The sequence below is a fragment of the Mustela nivalis genome (assembly GCF_964662115.1).
Source record: "Mustela nivalis genome assembly, chromosome: 1".
Lineage (NCBI taxonomy): Eukaryota > Metazoa > Chordata > Mammalia > Carnivora > Mustelidae > Mustela > Mustela nivalis.
In genome coordinates, this window is record NC_139020.1 from 26,000,361 (window position 1) to 26,016,214 (window position 15,854).

A 15,854-nucleotide genomic window follows, 5' to 3' on the forward strand; every position below is an offset into this window, starting at 1 on the left:
GAGTTTCCTCAAAAAGGTAAAAATACAACTACTTTTATGGTCCAGCAGTTGCACCACTAGGTATTGACCCAAGAAATACAAAAACACTGATTCAAAGAAATACATACACTCCCATGTTTATAGCAGCATTATCTATAGCAGCCAAATTATGAAAACAACCCAAACTGATGGGTGGATGAGGAGGATATGGTATGTGTGTGCGTGCGCGCACACACAAACACACACAATGGGATATTATTCAGCCATACAAAAGAATGAAATTTTGTCATTTGCAATGACAGGGATAGAACTAGAGATTATTAAGTTAAGCAAAATAAGTCAGTCAGAGAAGGACAAATACCATATGATTTCATTCATATGTGGAATTTAAGAAACAAATGAGCAAAGGGAAAAGAAAAGAGAGAGGCAAACCAAGAAACAGACTCTTAACCAAAGAGAACAAACTGATGGTTCCCAGACGGGAGGTGGGGTGGGGATGGGTTAAATGGGTGAGGGGGATTAAAGGGTACACTTGTGATGTTCACTGGGTGTTGTATGGAAGTGTTGTATTACTATATTGTACACCTGAAACTAGTCTTACACTGTAAACTGGAATTTGAATAAAAACTTAAAAAAATAAAATGAAGTCTAGATGATCACTAAATTTTCTTTTAGATTTAACATTCCTTGATTCTGGCTTCTCATTCACTTTCAAGAGGATATAAGTCCTAAGGAAGGTAATTTTATCCACTGTATGAGCAGATTTTTCATTGTACTGAAACAGTTTGAGATTATGTTTTCTGCATGCCCACGGATTCTAGATAGGAGAGAAACCCTAAAATATGATTTTCCCTTCAGTTTAAGATCATTAACTAAATGTAAATCAACCAATATCCAAAATAAATGACATTATTCATGTTTCATAGTTTGGTTTAAAAAGTTGTCGTGAGGGAAAGCCATACAATGGAGGCAGATTACACAGCAAATACCCACCTACTTGAGGATCCAGATCTGGCTCAGGAAATTTTTGATAGTGCAGCCTGATTCTGTTTTATGTACATCCCATATTGATTCTCTACTGGCCAACAATGGGATTCAAGACATCTGATAGATGTTAAGTTCAAACCAGGTCTCATTTATTTTTGCTTTATCCTTAGGCAATCTAATTGTATTTTCTCGGGTTGAGGCTTTGGGTACTGAATTTTCAGACAATGGTTTATATCATAATAGGTCACTATTATGAATCATTCTATGTTATAATCAGGACACAGTACAGAACACTGTATTGTAAGTGTTCCTCACCGTTCATGATGGTCACAAAAGAGTTCAAAATGAGAATCAAATTGGTGACACATATCTAAAAAGAAGATAAGAAAGGATAAACAATCCTTTTCCCTTCTTATTTTCCAGTTTTAAAATGAGTTAAAGTTGAGTAAGAGCGAAATAACATAAATTAACCTAAAGGCTTAGAAGTTTTGTAAAATACACATCTATTTTCCACAAACCTCCTATGGATTGACAACACAGTTCTTTAATGTGTTCTAATCTTGAGAGTTTACTGTTTTTATTCTGGGAAGGAGGTTTGCTGGACCTTTGTGTTATCTACAGTCTGGGGCTCTAATAAATTTGGCTACAGGGTTAGACACAATATGTGTCTTTTCAGCATGTTCTGCTGACTGTGTATTTGGCCCTTTGGGTGCACATGACACCCGAGTGCAGACTTAGAGCTGAGAAGCAGCAGGCAGGGCACATGATATGCCACACACAGGACTGTAGTCATTTCTCGGCACTCTTTGCTCACAAGATGACACTGAGCGTATTTAAATGTGAAGAATATTGACTATTTTTTAGTGCAAAACTCTGCTTCAGTAGTTAACCTGTTCTTCTGGAACTATGACAATTTCCACCTCCTTCCCCCCCACCCCCACCTCCAAGGAATTTTCTGCTGCTTCTTCTTGGCTTCAAATACTTTCTTGAATCTTACTCTTGAATCTCTAAGCTTGGGAATCTCTGCTTTCTAAATCAGATACCACATGCCACTCACTTGTTATAAATTGTCATGGTGAAATGTTAAAATTACAATTTAAATCTATTTTATCCATATAATGGTATATAATTAAACATTTTGCTTTTGTGTCTATGTATGTGCATATGTGTCTATATACCCATAAAGGTTGTAAGCCTTCAGAGGGAAGCAACTACAGTTTCAGCCTATGTGTAATATACTGTAACATCAGGGGCACCTGGGTGGCTCAGGGGTTAAAGCCTCTGCCTTTGGCTCAGGTCATGGTCTCAGGGTCCTGGGATTGAACCCCACATCAGGCTCTCTGCTCAGTGGGGAGCCTGCTTCCTTCCCCCTCCCCCCCGGTCTCTCTCTGCCTACTTGTGATCTCTGTCTGTCAAATAAATACATAAAATCTTTAAAATATATATATATTGCAACATCAGGACCTGGGTATTGAGGAGGATTAGGGCAGGATTTTGTTGTGTCCCTAAAAACGATTCAGTTATTCAAGGTGTGGGTTTCTAGTTTATGTCTCAAACTTTCCAAAACCCCATACATATTCATTTATTCAACAGATGTTTATTTAGTCCTTGCTTTGGACCAAGTACTGCCCTGGACACTAAGGATATGGCCATGAACAGAATAGAAGCATATATGGATCATATAGTTCAGTGTAAGATCACTAATACACACATCATTTTTTCTGTCCCTATCTAAACATTCTAATTCCTAATACTACGAGCCAAAGGTATTAAATATGACAATTTAAGGTTATGTAGTAACTATAGAATTCTGTGCTTAGTATCCAACATATCACAAAAGAATAAAACATGATCTTTATAATTAAGAACTCACAATCAAGGGAAAAATGTGAAAGATATATGAATAAAAATTTAGATAACCACAATTTAAAACTAAATCTAGGTCAGATAAAATGATGGCAATGATGATATAATAATGACAGTTAACACTTATTGAGCTGTTGTTAAGTGCCAGGCATGTTGTAAATTATTTACACATAATATCACTGATACTTAGGGAAGTGTTTAAGAGGTTGTGGTGCCTTTTTTTCTGCTTCCTCTTAGGTGGAAGCTGAAACTACACTTCTCTAAATATCCTTCAGGTATGGTCCCAGGTTCCCGTGGGCCACAAGAGAAATTTGCATAGAGATTTAGAAGGTGGAAGCAAATCACGGGCTCTACTTTCTAAAAGTCAGTGTGGGGTCCCAGACACTACTGCAGCTTTCGTATGTTGTTGTGAATCCACTAGCTCATCTTGTTGATGTGTAGCAGCCCCAGGCTGACAACTGTTGTCCACCCCTGTCCCCACCCCACCCCAGGTCCTGTTGGATCTTCTTCTTTAGTCTTTCCAAATTCTTGAGCTGCGTTCTTGAGCGATGCTGCAGACAGCACCAGGTTGTTCTGCAGGTCCCTTATGCCAGGTCGGAGGCTGTGAATACTAGATGTGAGTTCTCCTTTACCTTTGTGCATTCCTGTTCATCTGAATGGGCTCCAGTTTATCCTTACTCTATCCCACTCTCTCCAGTGCAGCTTTCTTTTCTGACTATAGGCCCTGACAACCAGTAGTGACTTCAGGTACAACATCTGATACAGGGGATGAGATTTTTCATGGGCTTTCTCACCAGCTCTCATAATTGTGTAATACCTAATCCTTATAAAAATTCCTTATTCTGTGTGGTTCTTCTCTGATCAAACCCTGATTCAACCCCCAAACTCATTTTAAGGTGAATTCAAGTATTCCTTCTAGTAATATTTCTGTTACCTTATAACATTAAACTAGTTCTTTGTAAAATTTGTAGATTTTAAATCTTAGTTAGGACTATGTTGTCATCCCCTATAACTTATAAGTGGAAGATATTACTTATACTCTGAAATAATTTCATATGTATTCTGCTGCTCCAAACATAGGAATAAATAATTATTATTTCTCATAAGTAAACTAGACCCTACTCAATAATAACTAATGCAAAAATGCATATATTATTGCTCATAGAAGACCTGGCTACACTGAGACACTAGAAAGGAATTGAGTGTGTTAGAGTGTAGGAAAATAAAACAAGAAACAAAAGAATGGGGAAAAAAAGAACACAAAATGAAACAGCAAGGTAAGAAAAAAAAAATTGTCCCTAAATCTAGATTTAGATCTAACTAGATTAGAGTTCTGCATTGGTCTTTCTCTCCTCTTTTTCTGAGAGCAGTCATCATATGTCACCATCTTCTCAGTGTCCTTTATCTTGATCAACTGATGACCTTTTGTGTTATTCTCCACCAACTTACCCTACTGCAGGTTAAAAACACACACACACACAGAGTTACATTTAGGGGGATTTTGAAATTTAGGGAAAATATAAAGCTCTTAATAGAGTGGTGATTCTCCTTTGTCTCTACTTTTATATATTACTTTTAATATCTTTGTTGCCTGAAGTTGTATTTCAGTTTATGGAGTATTTTAAGGACAAACCTGTCAAAACAAAATTGCATCAAGCCTTGTATACTCCACTGGCTCAGCCCCCCAAAAATGCCAGTTTAGGTCAGTTAAGAGAAAGAACTTTGCAGAAATTCTGGAGCGGAGTAGATTGAGGTTAAATGGGTCAATAAAACACAAAAGCAGGGAAAACTTCATTCTTATCACCCATATAGAATCAGTATGTTAAAAATAGAAAAGCAACACCCACTCTAGATTTAAAGAGAAGGAATAACAAGAAGGGGCTGGATGAGGAGAGTTAGAGTTAGAGGGATAAGGAAAACACAGCCACGAGCAGTCAGACTACTAAATCATCTTCATTTATTCATATATGTAAAATGCTTCATTCATCCTGAGTACCATCATGGGTTGAGGCTACTAATCAAAATAAAATTCATGCAAATATATGTACATGATTTGCAGATGAGCCATGGCCTCCAGGTTTCTGGAAAGTTGCCAGTATTGTCCTTGATAAAGCCAAGTTTAGGCCCTTCCAAAGCTCTGAAATTGTCTTTTCTTTGTTAGAAATGCAGCTCGTGAAGAGTGGTGAGGCGAGACAGTGAAGTAGGAAGCAGGGATGTTAGACCAGCCAAAATCTTTCAAAGAAGTATGCATACAGATCTTCTTTATACACAGAAGAGTTCTGAGCTCTGGATATTTATTATTTCCAGATATGAAAAAGATCACACTGAAAACAAAATCTGTATGAGGAAATTTGTTATTAAGTTAGATTTTTAAATTATATTTGCTTAGAGAATGTGATTTTTGGAGTTTCTAAGTATAAAAATAATTTTATAATTTCAAATTTGTCTCATCAATTCTATGGGATAGTGTTTTAGAACTGGGTTAACTTTTTGATTAAATAAAGGACAGATACTGCAAACAATGATTGTATAACATTGGCTCTGTATTGTTCTGGATTATTTGGAGATATTGAAGGTGGTGATGCTGTTTTAGAGAATAGTGTATTTGTCAGGGAGAATATAAGGTAACTCAGTAGAAGTTAAGATGAAGGAATTAAGAAAGCTTATTAAAACTCAGTAAAAAGTTCATGAATATAGGGTACATTTTTCATTCAATCATTCCCTTACCCATTAAATATTATTAAATACTATGCTGAGGGAAGGTGCTAAGAACATAGTGATCCATGAGACACAATTTCTACCTTTACTGTGCTAAAAGCCCAGTAGAAAAGATGAACAATCAAATTCTAAGGACATGTAGTGAAGGGCAGAATGGAAGAGCAAATTCAAAGGAAAGAGCAAATCATTTTACATGATCTCCAAAGATGGCTACTACCAATTTCTTCCTTCCTTGCATATACTTGGTGTTCATCTTTCAAGAGGTAGAGTATCTTTTCCCATTCTGCACTAGTCAGAGTTCTCCAGAGAAATATACATACATTCTATCTATCTATCTGATGAGGGAGCAGAAGCTGGCTGAGGACAAAGCAAAAGCTGGCGCCTTGCACCCCCCCCTTCATCCGCTCCCCTCCATATGTGTAGCATCCCTCAGGCAGCCCTGACTGCCAAGAACAATAAGCAAATAGTTAACTTGCAGAGCTCACAATCCTGCTAGACCGGAGTCTCCCTTGGCTTACAAATGTTCTAAATCTCACTAACAAAGACGATTGATAGCAGGATTGTGAGACCCCACCAAAAAGTCTCCCAAAGATCTTAATGTTAATGGCTGGTCTAAAGACAACATTGATCCAGCAGCAAGGGCAAGGCCTCCGGCAGGCCTGGAACATCCTGGCACCTTGTAGGCCCTCTTTAGCATATGAAAACTCCACTGAAACCTCCCTTCCCCTCACCTTCCCCCAACAGCAGGGTACATAACCTGCCATCCCTCACAACCCGGGGCAGCAGCTCTTCCTGCCCACGGGTCCTGTCCCCGTGCTTTAGTAAACCACCATTTTGCACCAAAGATGTCTCAAGAATTCTTTCTTGGTCATCGGCTCCGGACCTCAGCCCACCAAACCTCACCTAGGTTCTAGAACTTCATCATATCTATCTATCTAATCACTAAGAATTTTTTTTAAGGTTTATTTATTTGACAGAACAAGAGAGCACAAGTAGGGGGAGCAGCAGAGGGAGAGGGAGAAGCAGGCTTTCTGCTGAGCAAGGAGCCCAATGTGGGACTTGAGCCCAGGACCCTGGGATCATGACCTGAGCCTAAGGCAGATACTTAACTGACCGAGCCACCCAGGTGCCCCAGATATTTGTTTATTTTAAAGGCCACTTGAACAATCCCACTTAGAGGCAATTTGAAGAATGAAAAAGAGCCTGTCTGAAAAGCCTTAGGGAAATGAGCATTCTAGACAAAGGAATGGCAAATGCAAAGGCCCTCAGATAGAAACACTTGGCAAATTCAAAACAATGAGAGAATCTAAGTGTTGCTTGAGTAGTGTAACCAGTCTCACTAAAGAAATTTGTTTTAAGGAATTGGCTCACGTGAATATGGTATCTGGCAAGTCAAGATCTGCACAGTGAATCAGTGAGCTAGAGACTTAAGAGTTTAGTTCTGTTGTGAGGTTTAGTAAGCTGGAGACCCAGGGAAAGCTGATGTTTCAGTTTGAGTCTGAGAGCAGGAAAAAAGGCTGATGTTCCATTTCGAACGCTGTCAGATAGGGAGAACCTATTCTTACTCATAAGTGAGTCACCCTTTTTGTTCTATTCAGACTTTTAACTGATTGAATGGGGCTCATTCTTATTAGGAAGAGTAATCTGCTTTACTCATTTACGTGTTAATTTCATTTAAGCATACACTTACAAAAACATCCAAAATCATATTTGATCAAATTTCTAGGCATCCTGTAGCCTCTTCCAAGTTGTCACATAAAATTAACCATCACACCTCCTTATAAATTTGGGCTGGATTTGTTACTTGCCGTGGCCCACAGAATGTGGCAGAAACGTCATGATGCCAATGTTGGGGAAAATCTGAAGTGACCGCGGAAACTCAAGCGGCATGCAGAAATCTGGGAGAACACAGCTTTATTTTCACCCGCGGGCTCAGTGGGATCATTTCCCAAAGACTGAGCACCTGGCAGGGTTAGGGGTGAGTTTTTATGTTTACGGGTGATGGGGGATGGTAATGGGCCATTTTTCCGGGTTTCGCAGGGCTGATTGGCCTCCGTTATGTGGAAGTATAATCTATAGAGAAGCATCTCAGGAGAGCGCCAAGTCATCCCGGGAACTTGTTTCCTTTTCTTAACCAAGCAGGTCTGCCATTTGGTCTTGCACTTCAGCAGAGCAATGGAGAGCAGCAAGCAGCGGACAGGAAGGGGCTGAAGCCTGAGGGTCTCTATCTGCCTCACCAATTCCATTCTGAGTCTAGACTTTAAGAGATCCAGGATCATTCACGTTCTCTCTTGAAACCAGCAGCCACATATAAAAGTTTAGCCTGAAACCACACTGCTATGAGAAAGCCCTTGCTAGTCACATTGAGTGGCCACCTAAAAATGGGCCAAATCACTAGACATTTGAGTAAGGCTTTATTTGTCCTTTTAACCCCAGGGCCAATCACTCAGGCCTCCAGGCTGAATGCAGCTGAGGTAATGACTGCATATGCTGCAAAGAACCACCCACCTGAGCCTATTAAAACCAAGACCCTTGAGAAGTAATGAATTATGGTTTGTTATGCAGCAATTGGTAACCAAAACAGGACTGAAGGCCTCTGGTCAGCAAAAGCTTCCCAAAGGTCATATTTAAATTAAGTGTAAAGACTGTGTTGGAATTGTTTAGACAAGCAATGAGACCAGAAAAAGTGAATAGCGTGTTCCAAAGGCACAGACACAAGAGGAAACACAGTATTTTGGGAACTGCAAGTCATTTAGTATTGGTGAAATACTCTGCTTATCTCCTTCAGTAATTACAGAGTAGCCACGTGCGTAGGATTCTATTTTAAGTCTTAGGGATTCAACAGAGAACAAGTTTGTCTTCAATTTTGTGGAGCTTATGTTCAAGTGAGGGTGAGAGATAAAGGTAAACTCACAAAGATGGCATCAAATAATGGTGAATGCAGTAAAGGGATGACAAGGTTCAGGGAGAACTTGCAAGTGTGTGTGTGTGTGTGTGTGTGTGTCTGTGAGAGATTTATCTTAATGGGGTAGTCGCAGAGGTCTCTTCACAATAGTGAAGGCAACTCAAGGTGAAAAATGAGAAAGAACCCGTGTGACAAAGAAGAAGGAAATAAGCTCTCTGGACCAAGGAGTAGCAAGTGTAAAGGTCCTCAGTAGAAGAACCTGCCAAGTCTAAAGGAAGGAGAGAATGTCAGTGTTGCTTGAGTAGACCTACCAAAGAGAAGAATGTCAAGAAGACATGAGCAAGGAAGGAGAAACTTGTTGATGCAATTCCTTTTAGGACATGAGGACATGGGAAAAGAGTTTGGCTTTTATTGTAATGCCTGCTAGAAATATGGGAGTGTATTAGTATTCTATAGCTGCTGTAAAAAATTATCACAAATTCTTAAAACAATGCACATTTATTATCTTAAGAGTTCTTGAAATCAGAAGTCTGAAATGAGTTTCACTGAACTGAAATCAAGGTATCAGGAAGGCTGTGATTCTTTCTGGAGTCTCTTCAGGAAAATCTATTTCCTTGCCTTTTCCAGTTTTTAGGGACCACCTGTATTCCTTGCCTATGGCTGCTGCTTCCACCTTCAAAGCCAGTAGGATAGCATCTTCAGATATCTCTCTGACTCACATATGATTGCCTTGAGCCCACTCAGATAATACAGGAAAAGCTCCTCATCTCAAGGTCAGCTGATCAGCAACAGTCCTTATTATTTAGTTGTGGACTTGCTACAACTAATTAAACAAGATTTGCCTTTAAACGTGATCCTTTTACGTATTTTGTTTATTCAATTCCAACTTGGTAAGAAGTAGGTCTATAGAAATGCAGTTATACAAATAGCCTTATCATACCATGAAAAGATAAAGAAATTCAGTAAAGGCATTTTGAATGCCTTTGAACATTATTCTGATATTTTCTAGACAAAACTCTATGTATTATTATTATACAATATCATATATATTATTTATTCTACACATATCATCCTTTATAAGGTTTTAATCTATATTGAGATTTTTTATAGATTATCTTTCTTGAATTCTTCTCCTTCTTCTTATTTTCCTTCTTCTCCTCCCACTCCTCTTCCTCCTTCCCCTTCTTCCCAAGGAGGGGCAGCAGGAAAGACAGAATCTTAAGGCCAGTATGGAGCCTGACACTGTGCACAGTCTCACAACCCTGAGGTCATGACCTGAGCCGAAACCAGGACTCAGATGCTTAACCGACTGAGCCACCCAGGCACTCCTATCTTTCTTGAATTCTTAGTGGCCAGTTAGAAGAAGTTACAACAGGAAAAGTGTTTCATTCCAGCTTATACAAATGTATTTCACTAAAAAGAAGCTTAGATATAGGTGAAAAAGAAAACAAGTATTTTTTTTTTTCTGTAGGACCACCAGAATGTGGAACATTATAAACAATGCCATCAAGTTTTCAATGAGAAAATACTAATTAGACTCCCCTTATCAGTTTTATTTAGTCTTGCCTAATTAATTTTTGTCACGTCAGAACTTGCGCTAGCAATCTGCTTGCAGGAAGTCATCAGCTCCTGGACCAGAGGTGTTTTGGAAATCCCAGTGGAGTTCTCTGATGCTCTTTGGCAGCTGTTGGCTTATATGCTGGAAGCATTGTAAACATAAATCTATTTATTTCAGTATGAGGTGTTAACAACAACTGATACGATCTTTTACTGAGACAATCATTCTTTTGATGCTTCCTCTAAAAAACAGTTTCTTGGGATGCCTAGATGGTGCAGTTGGTTAAGCATGTGACTTCTGGTTTAGGCTCAGGTCATGATCTCATGGCTGTGAGAGGGAGCCTCACTGCAGGCTCCGTGCTCAGTGCACAGTCTGCTTGGGATTCCCTCTCTCCCTCTCCCTCTGCCCCTCCTACTCAGGCTCTCTCTCTGAAATAAATAAATATTAAAAAAAAAAAAACACCACAGTTTCTTTTCTACAGTTTCTATAGCATGCCCTTTAGGTCAGTGTGTATATAGAGGGAGGTAGCAGGGACAACTTGATGATGATAAGATAGCAATATGTCTTATCTTCAATATGAAGATAAGATGATACGATAGACTTGATTCATTTTATAAAAGTCACAAAAATAGGAGAACTGAGGAGACAAGAATTGTCTATTTGGGCATAATTCAAAATTGCTCAGAAAGAATCAGGAGAATGATTACCCTGAGTCTGCAAACACATTATGAACACTGATGGCATTGAAAAACCTGCAGAGCCTCTGTGCCGTCTAGTAAAATGTGTGTTATATGTGCCACCAGCTGAGAAGGGTATTATAAATGTAGAAACAAAATCTTTAAAGAATCAATTTGTTCTAGTAACCTATGCCAGGCTTTGCATAAGAACACACGAAGGCTTCAATTCATCCTGAAAGCATGTATGATTGTGGAAACATGTTCATATTAATAATATCTTACTTGTACATAATTGACCCAGACGAGGCTCAGCTCCTTTTTGATTTGACAGCTCTTCCTGTACTGTTAGTGTGACAAATAGAGTGCCTCTCTCTCACACAATGGTGTTGATCTAATTAACATATAGAGAATACCAAAGCTACCTAATTATTTCCAGCCACTTCTCTCTTAGAAAGTGAAAAAAAAAAAAAAAAAAAAAGTCACTATTCCACAGGAGAGTGAAGGTTTAAAAGACATCTGAACAGTTTTATTATTCTCAGTTTGGGAAAGGCAATATGAAAAAGATTAATGAGAGGATGTTAGTCATTATAATCAAGATATGAGCATAAGTTATAGGTAAATTGTAATAGCCTTTACTACTGTTAATTTATTAATCAGAGTGACAATATACTAAAATATAATAGCAGAAGATAACATAATAAAGTAACTGGTTCTTTCAGAGGTGAGAAACTTTTATTGTTTATTATCAAATTTTTTTCAAGACTGATGAGAGGACTTAACAAGATCTCAGGTGAAAGAATTCTGTTGAGTTAAGGAAACTCTGTTCCCTGGGTAGACTACAGAGAATAATTTATTATCTTTTTTTAAAAAATATTAAATCCTTCAGGACTAATTTTGAATTAACAGTCTTCTACTTTTTATTGTAATAAATCTTTAATGATTTGAATAGAAGTCCATATAAGGCTTTCACTACTAGTTTTAAAATACTAAGTTATCAGCATAAGAGGGTATGTATAATGTGTTGGACTTTCTACTTTAATTATAAGGATTACTCATTCATTATGACTAACCCAGTCTTTTTTCTTTTTTAAAGACTTATTTATTTGTGAGAAAGAGAGAGAACATGTACACACGGGTGGGGAGAAGGGCAGAGAGAGAGAATGTCAAGCAGATTCTCAGATGAGCCCAGAGCCTGACATGGGGCTTGTTCCTACAACTCATGAGATCATGGCCTGAGTCAAACCAAGAGTCTGTCACTTAACCCACTATGCCACCATGCAGGGGCCCCTTAACTCAAAGTCTTAAAGTTAATTAAGGATAGTGGAGGTTATATTTATTTATTTATTCTTGGAAATTACATGATCCTTCAGAGCAACGCAATCAAAATTGATATCAAATATGTGTCAAAGAGGTCAATTTTACAATTTTATCAAGATAGAGTAAGTGTAGTAAGTTAATTCACATAATTTGCCACAGTCTCCCATTCATAAGAAGAGGTCTTTTAAAAGACATCAATATTATAATTCAACTTAGTTTAATACATATGTTTATATTTCTATAACCTTAAATAACATTAAAATAATAATAATCTTTCCCATAAACCTAGCAAAGGAAATTTAGCAAGCTCTAAATGACTATATTTGTCATATAAAACTATATTCAGTTGTTACACAAAATAGGCTGGCTGTGCTAGAATGTGAAAATGCCCAGAAATTCTTTTACTCCTTTATGAACCCTGCCTTTTGTAATGTGACTTTACAGCTCTCTCCATTAAGAGTTGGTATCCATTTTTCCAAATCTTGAATATGGACTTGGTCATCTGACTTGCTTTTGACAAATGGATATGATCAAAGGTGACATAAGATGAGGCTGGAAAAACATTGCACTGGAATTTCTCTGGCTGTCTTTGGGTATTCTGCCACAACTGAATGAGTCCATGTTGATGTGCTGGATGATGGGAGACACGTGCCAAAGTTATCCCTATCACCCTAGCACATAATATCAAACCAACTGCTAGATATGTGACTTTGGCTATGTAAAAACGTCTAGCACTAGACAGCTAGCCTAGAGAAGAAGAACAGGCCAGGCAAACTACAGAATCATAAAAAAATAACAAATGTTTATCTTTTAAAGCAAATTTCTGTTTCACATAGCAAAAGCTAACTGATATGAAAACTGGTACCTGAAATAAAACCTAAAATAGATGATAATGACTTTGAATTCAGGCCATGGATGGAGGAAACTTTTTGTAAAGGCTGGAAAAATGGTGAACAAGGTTAGGTCATAGTGGGACATTTGGCAACACTTTCATCTGCAGGAGCTTGGATGATAAAAAAATGTACCCAAAGAACTTGTGGATCTATTTAAGGACATTTTTGGATAGAATGCTTAAATATCAGTTGACTTCTTTTAGTTGAACTTAGTAAAATATGGAAAGCGAGATGAGCTAAAAAATGAATAGTTTTGTTTATAAGAATTTAGAAGAAATGAAAAGTCAAACCAGGATTTGCTATGTTAAAAAACAAAATTGTGTTTTGTCTTCAGTCTCTCAAGCTGCTAAAAATTCACAAAGTAGGAAATAGCCTTAAATGTAAAGATAAAATCAAAGGTGTGAGTAGAAGACTCTTTGTAATAATTTCTAAAACGTTTAAGTTAGACAAAAGAGACCTTGGGGAAATACAATAGACTCTCTATACTCCTGAGGGCATTTTTCTTCCACAGCAGCAAGACCGGGAAAAAGCAGAGAGGTTTGTCTTGAAAAGAATTAGATGTAAATTTTAGGAGTAGAGAATTTTAGTAATGACACAGAGCTGTGAGTGTGGATCATGGGTAATCCATGAAGTTTTTCAGATGATTATACTAAAAAAAAAAAGAGCTGCAAGATTGGGCTAAAAGTGATTGCAATAATTCAAAAAGTATGATTTCTAAGAGCATAACATTCTATGGCTAGAAATCATAATGAGAGGATGCCTGGTTAGCACAGCATCTGCCATCAGCTCAGGTCATGATCCCAGGGTTCTGGGATGGAGTCCCGCATCTGGGTCCTTGTTCAACAGGGAGCCTGCTTCCCCCTCTGCTTGCCACTCCCCCTGCTTGTGTGTGCGCTCTCTCTCTTCCTCACAAATAAATAAATAAAATCTTTAAAAAAAATCATGACCATTTCTCGTGTAACGATATGGAAATCCAGAGGTGGAGTCAAGAGACTCAGAGAATAGTGGACAAGAAAAATTACTCTCAAGCAGAGGTGGACTGTAATCACAGAACATTCCCAGATCCAATGAGAGGAATGTTTAATATGTGACTGTATGCATTTCAGAATTGGTACAAATGAATGACTGCCCTGTGACTCCCATTCCTCTCATTTTTGGTTAGAGGCAACTATTGTGGTTATTTTGCTCCCATCTCACTCTTTCATATTAGGTTAATTGGCAGCAGACAATTTATGTTTTCAGTTCACAGTCGTCTGGGTGAAGAACACATGCACCCAGTAAGCCACATCCATATCTAGGCTAGAGGCAGATCATGAGAACCTGGACTTCAAGCCAGATGCCATAAATGGGAGTGACTTTTGGCATTTGTGAAGAATGAACATATTTTACACATAGGAAGAATAATTTGTGGTCAGAAGGCAGTCTGTGGTAGATTATAAAAATTGCTGCAAATGTTTCATCTGTTTAACATATCTCTACAATTTAATTTTATTTGTCCTCCCATCAGGAGGTTGAGTTTATTTTTTTTTTTTCTTAATTCTTTTTAATTTTAGAAAGCATGAGTTGGGGAAGGGGCTCAATCCCAGAATCCTGAGCTCATGACCCAAGCCAAAACCAAGAGCTGGATGCTTAATCGATTGAGGCACCCAGGTGCCTCTAGAGTTTATTTCTTGAAACCAGCTCTTGAATATGGGCTTGGTAATGTGACTTGCTTTAGCCAATGAGATGTTAACAAATAGGACAGAGCCAAAGCTCTAAAGGACTTGAATATTGGAACGTGATCCTACTTGCTGTGGTTGAATCTTTGTAATTAACACCATGTGACCAAGCCCAGGTTACTCTGTTGAATGGGGATAACCAAATTATCTCCATCACCCCAGGTAACATTGTTGAGCCAACTGGTTGAGGCCATCTGAGACCATTCAGCTTTAACTGAGAGTCCATATAAAACAAAAACAAAAACAAAACTCCCAGAAAACCCCAAAATACAAAACAAAAACAAACAAGCAAACAAACAAAACAACTGCTCAGCTAGTCATTTATTTCAAATTAAATAATAAAATCATTGTTGTTTGAAACTACTAATTTTTGAGGTGGTTTGTAATCCATTAATAGCTAACTAATAGACTATATTACTTACTGTGAAAAGTTCTAAAAGAAGATGCACAAAACCAAAATTAACAAGCTAATTGAATTCAGTGAGTTACCTAGATTAAAAGGAATATTACAAAACTGAGGATACTTAAAATCAAAGAAACTTTCATAGCCTATTTAATGATTATTAGTTATTAGCCTTATGGTTATTTATTTACTTACTTATTTTTTAAAGATTTTATTTATTTATTTGACAGAGAGAGACATAGCAAAAGAGGGAACACAAGCAGAGGTGTGAGAAAGGAAGCAGTAGGCTCCCCGGGGAGCCCGATGTGGGACTCAGTCCCAGAATCCTGGGACCATGACCCAAGCTGAAGGCAGCCACTTAACAACTGAGCCACCCAGGTGTCCTCAGCTTAATGGTTATTTAAAAGTTGTCTAGGGGTGCCTGGGTAGCTCAGTGGGTTAAAGCCTCTGCTTTCGGCTTAGGTCATCATCCCAGGGTCCTGGGATTCAGCTCTGCATTAGGCTCTCTGCTCAGTGGGGAACCTCTTTCCCCCTTTCTCTCTGCCTGCCTCTCTGTCTACTTGTGATCTCTAATTATTAAAAAAAAAAAAAAAAAAGTTGTCTAGAAATCAACCTTTAACATCACAGTTTGGTTTTTCCTGAACAGAGGATTCTTTTTCTTTAAGGGACAGCATATTTAAAGCATTTTTTACTTATCTCCTTTAAATTTAAGAAATCATATAATTATATAATTTATTAATCTCTTCCTGAGGAAGCAAAAGAATACCGATTTGTTTTCTTAGGAAGTACTTAACATACAATGAAAGAATCTTGTCACACTTTTGATCATGCTA

General features: G+C 38.0%; 1 pseudogene across 1 annotated transcript in view; it reads right to left on the reverse strand.

Annotated features, from left to right (window-relative positions):
* LOC309873120 (growth hormone-inducible transmembrane protein-like) overlaps positions 1–3,474 on the reverse strand; it is a 59,729-nt pseudogene extending 56,255 nt beyond the window's left edge. Inside the window, exons 1-2 of the transcript in view lie at positions 3,319–3,474; positions 1,282–1,336 (exon numbers count right to left, since the gene is read on the reverse strand). The product of the transcript in view is annotated as a growth hormone-inducible transmembrane protein-like (transcript). The remainder of the gene's footprint in view (positions 1–1,281; positions 1,337–3,318) is intronic.
* Between the last annotated feature and the right edge of the window lie 12,380 nt (positions 3,475–15,854).